The sequence below is a fragment of the Tasmannia lanceolata genome, unplaced genomic scaffold (assembly GCF_043159265.1).
Source record: "Tasmannia lanceolata isolate RefF3 unplaced genomic scaffold, GAP_Taslan_0.1 ptg000005l, whole genome shotgun sequence".
NCBI lineage: Eukaryota > Viridiplantae > Streptophyta > Magnoliopsida > Canellales > Winteraceae > Tasmannia > Tasmannia lanceolata.
Genome location: NW_027518682.1, coordinates 488,991 through 501,500, shown reverse-complemented (window position 1 = coordinate 501,500; position 12,510 = coordinate 488,991).

Sequence of the window (12,510 nt, the reverse complement as noted above, 5' to 3'; positions counted from 1 at the left end):
GTGGGCCAAAGTTCGGATTGCCACAAGCTCTGGTTGCCCAGTCGTGGTGGCTTTTCCGGTAGGCATCGACGGAGCAACGATGTGGATGAAATGCGAAATGGAGTCGGCGCGCATAAAGGTGGATGGGGGGAAGACATATTCCAATCAATTCAGCTCGGATGATGATGAGGATGGGTTTGGTGCTGATGGATGTTCGGAAAACCAGTCCGGTAGTAGGGAGGAGGAGCAGGTTAGCATGGATTGGGCTGGAAGGAATAGGGTGGTGCACGATAGCGGGGGGGGCACTCGATAGCAGGGGGGTGCACGATAGCACAGAATTTGTAAATCAAAATTTTCAAATATGTGGTGAGGAAAGAATGGAAGGGAGTGGGCAGGAGTTTCTGGATGGTCAGACGTCTGGTGTTGGCAGAGGTAGGGGGGCTGACTTGATTGACGCTAGGTTGGTGGGCTTGCCAGATGATCATATAAGTGGGCATAGGTTGGTGGGCTTGCCAGATGATCAAATCAGTGGACATATTAATGGGCTTAGAAGACATTTGAACCTGCTGGTGGAGAATATTATTGGGCTGGTGGAGAACAACTCAGGGAGAGGTTGTGGGCCTGTTACACCTTTAAGACAAATGCCAATTGCTAGGAAATTTTGCAACATTGCAGATGGCCCGCCCTTGATTGACATGTCACCAGATCAAGGGATCATAAACTTTGGAGCAGATTTGCATGGTGTTGCTGGCAATGAAATTAGCCTGGAAGAATGGAGGGCTGATTCAAGAGCAGTGGATAGTGTCTATTCAAGTGACGTTGAATTAAGGAGAACATCGGTGAGTCGTAGGGAAGATTCTATCACTGATTTGAGGGGAGGGTGTGAGGAATACTCTCGGAGGATTATCCCTTCGGAATTGGTTTTCCGGAGAATTAATGATGGTTTGGGTAACTCAGAGCACTCTGTACAGTTCAGCCTGGACCGAGCGGGAGAGAAAAGCACCACAAGTGTCGTAGAAGATCCTATCTTACCAGGTATTGGTGGGTTAATGAAGGTATTTCAAGTCAATCAATCACAACTGGAATGCGATGGTTGTAGTCTTGGCTTCAACTCCCCCAAAGGTATCAACTCTTCGTTTTCATTTCGTGGCAATGAGGTGTCTTTTCCTTATCCAAATATGCAGGGCACAGAAATGGGTTTCTATGTAGAGGACGAAATCAGTGAGTCTTTGGGTATGGATGTCCCAAACCATTGCTTGATATCCTCTCCTATTCCTTCTTGTTATGGGCATCTTGATAAGAGGGCTTTGTTGGGCCGGGAAAATTCCAATAGTCCCGAGGAGATAGAGGGGTTTGAGGGGTCTGAGGGTAACATGGAGCTACTGGAGAGGGCAGTGGATAAGGTGATAGATGTTAGTGGAAAGGTGGGGTTAAGATACCTCGGACCATTACCGGAGTTTCGTGGTATGATTCGGTCGATTGAATTAAAGGATATGGTTGGGGGAGAGGTTAACGAGGCTCACAGGAGTGAATCTTCGAAGAAGTCACTCCGAGAGTTGGCTAGATTGAAATCGGATGTTAACTATGGGGATAAGAAGAGTGAGGGAGGTAAGAAGAGTTCTCCATTGAGTAGTGTCAAGTCAGGGAGAAAGGGGAGAAAGTACGTGAAAATTGTTTCCTTATGAAGACGTTATCATGGAATGTAAATGGATTGGGTTCTTTGGCGAAGAGAGCTCAAGTGAAGGAAATGGTTAATAGATGTAAACCGAGTCTTGTATGTCTACAAGAAACCAAATTAGAGGTTATTGATAAGGTTACTGTTCAGAGTATTGGTCTCACAGGTCAGTGGAGCTTTTCTTTTGTGGGTTCAATTGGCCTTTCTGGGGGAATTTTGGTTGCTTGGGAGGAGTCTTATTGGAATGTGGTCGAGGAATGGAAGGGTAGGTTCTCCTTGTCTGTTGTTCTGGAAAGGGTGGAAGACTCGGTGAGGGTTGTTTTTTCTGGGGTCTATGGGCCTTCTCAAAGGGTGGAGAAAAGGTTGTTATGGGGGGAGTTAGATGGGATTAGGGCGCGATGGTCCCATCCTTGGTGTTTAGGTGGTGACTTTAATGAAATTAGATTTGCGTGTGAAAGGGTGGCCTGCACGAGGTCTAATAGAAATATGGTCTTGTTCGCTGATTTCATTTCTAAGCATGAGTTAATCGATCTTCCGTTATCTGGGGCTCGGTTCACGTGGAATAGAGGGGAGAGTCATAGTAGGATTGACCGCTTCCTTGTATGTCCGCTGTGGATGTGCTTGACTCCTGAGGTGATACAAAAATCCCTAGTTCATTCGGTTTCAGATCACTGTCCTATTCTTCTGGATCCGAGGTTAGAATCTTGGGGCCCCCCACCTTTTCGATTTGAGATTGCATGGCTCCAAGATCCGAATATGGAAGAAAGGATGGGAAAATGGTGGGCCTCTGAAAATTTTGAGGGGCCTGCAGACGTTAGAATAGGGAGAAAATTGAGATTTGTTAAGAAGATGTTGAAGGAATGGATTAAGGAGAAAAGAGGGTCTGACTCTTGCAGAAAGAATTGGTTGGAAAGTAGGATTGTAGATCTAGGAGTTTTAGAGGAAGAGGGATTGGGGAACATTGTTTCTAGGGAGGAATTGGGGCGTTTTCGAGAAGAACATAAAAGTATTCTTCTACATGAAGAGATATCCTGGAGGCAAAAGTCGAGGGTCAAGTGGCTGAAGGAAGGTGATAAAAATACAGCTTACTTTCATGCTATGGCTAGTGCTAGAAGAAGGGGTAATAGGATTGTCTCATTGATGGTGGACGGGGCGGTGGTTTCCGGAAAGGAAGATATTTCGAGTGCTATATTGAGCTTCTATAATGCCTTATATACATCAGATGGTATATTGAAGCCTATTCCGGAGGGGGTGGATTTTAATCATTTAGAATGTGATCAGAGTAGGAAATTGGAGGATCCGTTTGAGGTCGACGAGATTGAGAGGGCTGTTTTCTCTTTGGGTAGAGATAAGGCTCCCGGGCCGGATGGCTTTTGTTTGGCATTTTTCCAATCTTGTTGGGAATATGTCAAGGGTGACCTAGTGGTGTTTTTTCATGAGTTCCATCAAGGTATGGAGTTGGATAGAGGTTCGGGGGCTACTTTCATTACTCTAATTCCTAAGGTGGAAGGTGCTAGTAGGATATCGGAGTTTAGGCCTATCAGTCTTGTGGGATGCCTTTATAAGGTTTTAGCTAAAGTTTTAGCGGATCGCTTAAAAAGGGTACTTCCATCAATCATATCGGATTATCAATGTGCTTTCGTAGAAAAAAGACAAATTTTAGATTGCTCCTTGATTGCAAATGAGGCTATTGACTCATATCGCAAACTTCGTAAGCAAGGCATCTTGTGTAAGTTGGACATGGAGAAAGCTTATGATAGAGTGGATTGGGGATGTCTAAATTACTCTCTTCAGCGTATGGGATTCGGATGTCTATGGCGTTCGTGGATGAAGAGTTGTGTGTCATCTGCTTGGTTTTCTATTCTCATTAATGGATCTCCAAAGGGTTTCTTCAAGTCGTCTAGAGGGCTTAGACAAGGGGATCCTTTATCCCCTTTCTTGTTTATCATTGTGGCGGAAATCCTTAGTAGGTTACTGGCGAAGGGAAGCGGCCTTGATCTTTTTAGAGGATTCAGGATCGGCTTGGAGGAGGTGGATGTCTCCCACTTGCAATTTGCTGATGATACATTATTATTTTGTGAGCCGGAGATTGGGCAAGTGAGAAACTTAAAAGCCATTTTGAGATGCTATGAGCTCATTTCAGGCCAAAAATCTAATTTCCACAAGTCTAAAAATTTTGCTTTGAATATTCCTGAGGAGAGGGCTCTGGAAATTGCTGTGATTCTGGGATGTCAGCTGGACGCGTTGCCTTCCTCATATTTGGGCCTTCCGTTAGGGGTTGGTAGACCGAATAAAGATCTGTGGGTTCCTATAGTTGAGAGGATCGAGAGAAGATTAGGTTCATGGAAAAGGAATCTTGTCTCGTGGTGGTAGGCTTGTGCTGGTTAAGGCGGTATTGTCCAATATACCTATATACTTCATGTCTTTATTTAAATGCCCTGTTAGTGTCTCCCTTAGGATTGAACAGATCCAGAGGAGATTTTTGTCGGGTGGGAATGAGGATAAGAGAGGAATTGCTTTGGTCAAATGGGAGGAGGTTTGTGTCCCCATCAAGTTGGGTGGTTTGGGTATCAGGAGAATTAGAGATTTTAATCATGCGCTCTTGGGTAAATGGTTATGGAGATTTGGGGATGAGCATGATCGTTGGTGGGTCAAGGTCATTCGAAGTAAGTATGGATGTGATATGGGGAGGTGGGAATCCTTGGACTTGTTTGGAAAAAAAGGGTTGTCGGTTTGGAGAGACATTCTTAAAATCTCTTCTCTTTTCAAGTTAAATGTTAGATTTAGAGTGTATAGGGGTAATAGAATATCTTTCTGGCAGGATGTGTGGTGTGGGGATGTGTCATTTAAGTGTCGATTTCCGAGATTATTCAATATGGCTTCAAATAGGGAGGCCTTTGTTAGCGATTGCTTTGAGTGGAATGAGGGTGTTCTTGTGTGGAACCCTGGGTTTAGAAGATCATTTTTTGAGTGGGAGGTGGAATTGGTCTCTAGCCTGCGGGCCCTTCTTGAGGGTTGTTACATTAAAAGGAATGGGGAGGATAAAAGGCTTTGGATTGAGGATCCTTCTGGGACTTTCTCGGTTAAATCTTTCTATAAAAGTATTATGCCCATTTCTAACCCTTCATGTTCGGCAAAGGTATGGAAATTTCATTGCCCACCTAGAGTTTGTATCTTTGTTGGGCGGTTTGTCGTGATAGAATACAAACTATTAATTTTCTGAGAAATCGTGGTATGTGGCTTATTGATCATTGCCCACTATGTCTGCATGATGGGGAATCTGTGGATCACTTGTTTATGCATTGTTCGTTCACTAGGCTCATATGGCAATTCATCTTCATGAGATTTGGGATTTGTTGGGTTTTTCCAAAATCTATTCCGTCGCTATTGCACCAATGGGGAGGGGTTCCTTGGAAGGAAAAAGGAAAAACCTTATGGAATTTTTGTTTACTTGCTACGTGGTAGTCTATATGGAAGGAGAGGAACTCTAGAGTCTTTGAGGGAAAAGCCATGAATCCTCATTGGATTTACTTGAAGATCATCACCTTGGTTATATCTTGGGTGAGATGCCTCCCATCCTTTCGGTTTGTATCGGCTTTTGATCTTTGGGAAGGTTGGCGGGAGGTGTGCTTTAGTGTTGAGCGCAGAGATCTTATTTTGCATAGGTGGAAGCCCCCTGCTCAAGACACGTATAAGGTTAATTTCGATGGTGCGAGTTCCGGCAATCCGGGTCCGGCAGGAGTGGGAGGGGTTTGTCACAATGATAAGGGGGATGTTATGTGGGCATACTACGGCTCTATTGGTGTGTCTGATTCCTCAGATGCGGAAGTGAGGGCGGCACATTTTGGCATTTTGAATATTGATAGAAGGTTGATGGATCAGACCATTGTTGAGGGAGATTCGTTAAATGTGATTCGTTGGCTGAAAGGTGGGGTGGCTCCTCCGTGGAGATTTCTTTCCATTTTTGATGAGATTGAGGACTTAACTGCGGGGTCCGCTATCGGCTTTCAACATGTTAGAAGATCGGCAAATGATAAGGCGGATGCGCTAGCTAAGCGTGGTGTCTCCGGTGGTTCTATTATGTGGTTCGACCACCTTCCTACCTGAAAAGGGGTTTTCTCTGTTTTTTCTTCGTTCCTGTTTCTTTCTTGCTTCCTATTGTAGATATGGGTGGTCCATCTCGGCCTCCTTATTTTGCTATATATTATTATTGCCATTTCAAAAAAAATAAAATAAAATATGTGGCGGTCGATATCAAGACCAGGCAACTCGTGTTGAAAAGACCGCAGAGCCCTCTCTTTCGTCCCCCTCTCACACATCCTATATCATCTTGGTGGACGAAACCTTCTTGGGAAAATTATTGCCGAACCCTCTTCAATCACATTTGTTTTTCAAATTTCTGACAGATGATTGGTCGTTTGGTGTGAATAAAAATCTGAAAAGGGCGAAGCCAAAGCTGAATGAATTTGACAACATCTGTTCAAAGTCAATCAAATTCGTTGAATCTTTTGAGTCTCACATCTATTTAAATCGATCCAATCGATTTTTTCCTTCTTGCAGATTTCCATTGCTTGTCTTTGTGGGAGTAAAATCACAGGCTATTGAGGTGTTGAGGACGACATGCAAGAACAGGCTTACACCGATCCAAAGCCGAATTATTTTTTGGGCCAAAACCCTTGTGGCCACTTCTATTTGAGTCTTGGAGGATGCAAAATAGTAGGGGCCTTAACCCTTCTTTGGAGTTTTGCTGTGTTTGGGACTTCTCTTGAAATCCGAACATCTTGATCTGCACGGTTTTGTGGCCGCATCTTTTGGGGTCACGAATCATTGGTTGAACCAAGGTTGCCAAGGCGGGAATCGAAAGCGGGATTCGATTCGGGATTCGAAAGCGGGAATCGAAGGCTCCTGGGATGGTGGGAAGCAGAAATCGTGGGTTTGCCCGAGAGTCGACGGGGATTCGACGGAGATTCGTCGGGGATTCGCCGGGGAATCGCTGAGAGTCGCTGGGGAGTTGGGATTCGATGGGGATTCGCAGGGAATCGTCTGGGAATCGGGGTTCCTATAAAGTGAGAATCGGGGTTTTCATAAATTGGGAATCGGGGTTCCCAAAATTGGGAATCAGGGTTCCCCAGAATCGGGGATTCGAATCGAATCACGGTTCGGATTCGCGATTCGGGGATTCGCTAATCCCCAACTCTAGGTACGAATCCTGCTTCTCTGGGTTGAACACTCTTTGATTCGGTTCTTGGATTCGACTTGGATCTGGTTCTTGGAGCTCGACTTGGATTTGGTTCTTGGATTCGGTTCTCGCGATTCGCAATCAGGTGCATTCTTTCTAATTTTTTGTTTCCTCTAAATTATACGATAGAAAAGAATGCTATTCCATTTGAGATGGTCAAACTTCGATCGTTTGGGGGATCTGAATTTAATTCATGGAAGTGAAAGACTCAATTCGGTCTAAAATATCTGAATTGTTTTTACACTGTTTTGCGTACTTTTGCTGATACGGTTGAAGAAGTTGATGAATCTCAATAGCTTAGAGATGATGATTTCTGTAAAGGCTACTTGTTAAATTGTCTTTCCGACAGTCTTGCAGAAATCTATAGTCAATATAACACTGCCAAGGAAATTTGGGATAATTTAGATGCTCAATTCAAAAAGGAGGAATTGTCCAAAACTCATCTTGTGGACAAATTTATGGCAGAAAGACAAAGAAAACACTCCTCAAGTAACTGATCTTGAAAATTTAAGGTCTAAACTGAACAATGAGGAAATTGTTGTGTGATCCGTTTCTTGTGGGTGCAATCATATATAAGTTGCCATCTGCATGGCACTCTTTTAAAACTAAGATGTATAGGAAAAAAGTGCAAGTGAGACTGGATGATCTCAAATGATTCATTCGAATCGAAGATGAGATTCGAGCGATGAATAACTTGAAGATGGTTAGACAACAATAGTCTGCTACTAACACGGTTATAAATCCCATGAAATTTTCTTGAAAATCCAAGTCACCTAAAAGTGAACCGAAGTTGAAGGCCAAAAAGACTATTTCTAAGAAAACGAAGGGCAAGTGTCATAACTGTGGGAAATGTGGTCACTTTACAGCAGATTGTAGGCTACCTAAGAAGCTTAAATCTGACACACCACAAAAGGAAGCTCATATGATGGTGAGCAAGGCTGAGCCTAGTCGTTTTGTTGCTATGTTGGGCAACGGTAAGGTCAGTACCTCTTCAGACTGGTGGCTAGATACAGGAGCCACGTGTCATGTTTGCAACTCCAAGAAACTACTAGTTGATGTTGTTGCAGCGAAAAAGATCGTTACAGTGCTCTATGTTATTGACAGCCGGCATGCCTACTTGTTATTGGGGAGAAGCAGCTTTGACTGCAAATCACATTCTGAATAAAGTGCCACACTCTAAATTTACATCGACTCCTTATGAGTTATGGCATAAACATCCTTGTAGATTTGACACTCTTAAGATTTGGGACTATATTGCTTATGTGCGGATACAAGACCCTAGGACCCCTAAAATGGGACCTAGAACCAACACTTGTGTGTATCTAGGTGGTGCAAAAGATAGTGCTGCTGATCGATTTTTGGATCTATCTACCAATATGGTTCTAGAATCTAGAGATGCAATATTCTTTGAGAATAAATTTTTCAGAGATCATGGTTTGACCATACCAGGCGATACCGAGATGGTTACAGAATCGCATGCAGAGTGTGAACAAAATATTTCTCACACCCGTCCCACACTGATTTCTAATTCAGAACCTTGAAGAATCTCTACAAGAGATAGAGTACTCAAGAACTTTTGTGAGGACTTTGTGACCTACCATTTAGAGAATGATCCATCAACCTATAAGGAAGCGATGAGATCTAGGGACTCTTTGTTGTGGGCAGAAGCAATTGATGATGAAATGCGCTCTCTGTTATAAAATCAAACCTGATAGCTAGTCGATTTGCCAAAATGGGCTAAGATTGTGGGCTGTAAATGGATTTTAAAGAAGAAATCTAATCCTAACGGATCCATAGCTCGGTATAAAGCATGTTTAGCAGCTAAGCGCTATACTCAAGTCAGTGGGATAGACTACTTTGATGTTTACTCATCGGTCTGTCATTTGTCAATAATAAGAATTCTTCTTGCTTTGGCATTTATTGAGTAGTATATTGTGCATCAAATAGATGTAAAGACTGATATCCTTAATAGAGACCTCACAGAGAAAATCTACATGAACCAACTTGAAGGGTTTGTCATGGAAGGTTTGGAGAACAAAGTTTGTAAGTTAAACAAATCTTTGTATGGTTTTAAACAAGCACCTAAAATGTGGCATCAGAAATTCGGCAAGGCAGTAAAAAGCTTTGGTTTTCAGACTAGTTACTCCGATAAATGCCTTTACTTTCGTTCTGTGTCGAATAAGGTTGCAATTATTTGCTTGTATGTAGACGACATGTTGATTCTTGGTTTCGATCTCTCTGTAGTAAGTGACGTGAAATCAATGTTGGCTAAAGAATTCGTCATGAAAGATCTTGGCGTGGTAGACACCATTCTTGGTAGAAAAGTAAGTTTTAATAGGCAAATGATCACTCTTAACCAAGCTCATTACATTGAGAAACTACTTTCTATATGGGAATACAATAAGTGTAAACCGATTGAGCCACCATTTGATTATATAAAAAAGCTGAGACCTAATGACGGAGCCAACGTGAATCAGTTGGATTATTCTAAACTGATTGGTAATCTCATGTATGCTATGAGTTGCACTAGACCAAACATAGCTTTTACGGTAGGCATGCTGAGTCATTTCACTAGTAATCTTGGAATGCCCTTATGAGGCTGATGAGATATCTTAAAGGTACTACTTAATTAGTTCAGCAATCGTTTTTTTTGTAAGAGCAGCGTAAATAGTTATTGTAGGTATGCTCTTCTCTTACCTTTATGGGGCTCCAGCTTTTCCCTCCGAAGGTGTCTTGTGTTATCCTTCTAAAAATGTCTTGTTATACTCTGTCAAACTAGGAGTTGTTCTTATAAAGTTCAAGCGAGGTTGCTTGAAGCATTACACCCTAGGTATCTAGTTTGGAATAGCTAGTTTGCTACCTCCAGCCCATATATATATATAGAGATACACTAGGGTTATTGACTGGTTAATGGCCTCTAGCCCATGTACGCCCACTACATCGGTCCATTATCTTATTGGGCTTTTATTAGAACATAATTAGGGTTATACTATATACCCAACAATCTCCTTCTATGTTCTACGTATAGCACAATCCAATAGATAGATAATTTGATGTCCAAACAAAATATTGAATCGTCCATATCACCATATCAAAAAAGATCCGAAATCAAACTAAAAACAAAAATACTTTTAAGAATAACCAAGAGTTTTAGAAATAATCTAAACTCAAACAAAAGCAGTTTCACATGTAAGTGAACTATTTATTCAACTGAAAAGAAAATAATAGTCCCCACTGCTCTATAAGGATTCACTCATCAAGTAAGTCATCATCATCAAATTCCAGATCGAGGCAAGCTCCTCCATTTTTGCCAATTCCTGTAAATTACCAAATATGAATTTCATGAAAATGAATCCAATTATTTGCGTAAAATACTAAAGTATATAGTTCTACCAGAAGAACATAGTACATTTCATATTGGCTGAAAAAATAAAAATCAATAAGCATTATTGTCAAGTTTCAAAAAAGGAACAAGACCTAAATAGTTTCTTTTGCAAAGAACCATTTTATGTTTCCATTTGAAATGGTACAATCATCTTATCCAAATTCGAGTTAAGCTATATCATCAAGTTTGGAATGAAACAACTTTTCCCAAAAACTGACATGTCATCAAATATGGAATGACACAAAACAACTGTAAACATCATTGAAACATATCAACTGCTTATCTTAGCCAAAAGAGGGAGATTCGAAAATTCAAAATAACATGGATGTAGGTTAATTCCTGTGTATACAGTCTTTAACCCCATCTCCCCTACAGTTTTGAATAATCGATCTTTGTTTAGTCTATTTGTGAGAGCATCGACCATATTATCCTTCGATCGCACATCAACCAAAGTGATAATACATTGTTCTATGAGCTAATTCAGCGTGACATGTTTCAGCCTGAGATGTCTCCTCTTACCATTAAAGAGTGAGTTCTTCACAATCGTAATTGTAGCTTGATTATCACAGAACAAACTTAAAGAGTTAATCTTTAAACGGGTCAGTGGAATGTTCATGATCAGATCTCTTATCCACTCTGCTTCATCTCTTGCAGAAGCTACAGCATAAAGTTATGATTTCATAGATGACAGAGCAATGCAAGTCTGTCTCTTAGACTTCCACGCAACAACTGCTCTACCCAGTGTAAATATATAACCACTAGTAGATTTACTGTCTCCTAATTCTGAGCCCCACGATGCATCAAAATATCCTTGGAGGAAAACCTTTTTAGTTTAATGTGGGGCGTCAACGCAGATCTTAAAAACACTTCATAATGTGGAAATACAATCTACAAAGCCAACAATAAGAATCGGCAGCTATATCTAATTTTTCCAAAAGACATGTCTCAAAGCTCAAAAGACACTTTTGCAGCTCACATTCCTCCTCTAATATGAATCAAGATTTCTAATCAATGAATCCTCCAAATGTATGGCAACAATTTGTTCTTCCATGGATCTGATTACTCATGAGATAAAGGAACAATTGCAGCATTTGCCCCTTCTGCATCCATTATTGAAATCAATTCTTCTTAGTCGGATAGTGTAATTCCATCAACTCCTGCTTAACAGTGGGACTCGGATGAACCATTGATATTTATTTCAACCAATAAAAGGACAGGAAAAACCATTTTAGGTGTGGTAGATTGAACTGTTTGTGATAATCATACAAAAAATGTAGGCAAGGATGCATAAAAGGCACAATGATATCCCTTTCGGAATTCAGAAGGTCGGGATGAAAAGAATATCACATTAAGAAAAGATGATCTTTAAAACTAGCAGCTCATGTAAAAGCAGAAAAGAGATAATGGCACAAGGTCCAATGACTAACATCTGCAGCAGAGACTAAAAGAGATATGAATAAATGCACTATTCACAAAGGGGGCAGTTGTGATGCTTCTATAGCCAACCACAAAAGAAAGCAGCTAATGGGTGGGCTGTTTTAATTCATTCATCTTCAGCCCAAATAGAGTGCCATAACGAGCGAGATTACCAGCAGCACTAATCCAAATTTCATTAGATGGATTTAATATACGTACAAGAAGTATCAGGGGAACAAAGGGAGGACGTTAGTAGAAGAAGAAATATAGAGGAAACATTTAAGGTATACGACTTAGAGCAAAGGCCCCAAGGGCAAGGATTACTATCAATTACGCTTGGGAGCTTGGCACATACATCTGTGGAGATTATAGTCGTAAAAAAGAATAATTCTACGATCATAGCATGCCTGGGCAAGTCAGCTTGGCTGAGTAGGCTTTTATTGCCTCGGCTGAGTATTTCATTGGCCCGTCAAATATTATGAGCCTTTGATAAACCTAACTTGGCTAAAACTGAGTCAACTCCTGAGTTGTTGATTGATTAGGTGAGCGAGCATTTGACCAAATCCAACTCCTCCGTTGGGAGAAACACAAATCCTGATTATGTTTCTAAAACTCTGCTTCCTAGCCAAAGAAAAGTATAAAAATGAATACTCAAACTACAAGACATGTTGTAACAGGGATAATATAGCCTAAAGAATAACCTTCTCACTGGGGAAAACACACTGCAAGATAACTGGTACCATTGACAACATAATAAAGCAACCAGAGAGATCAAGTGCAACATGAATTACTTTTTCCAACTGACTAATTTAATTT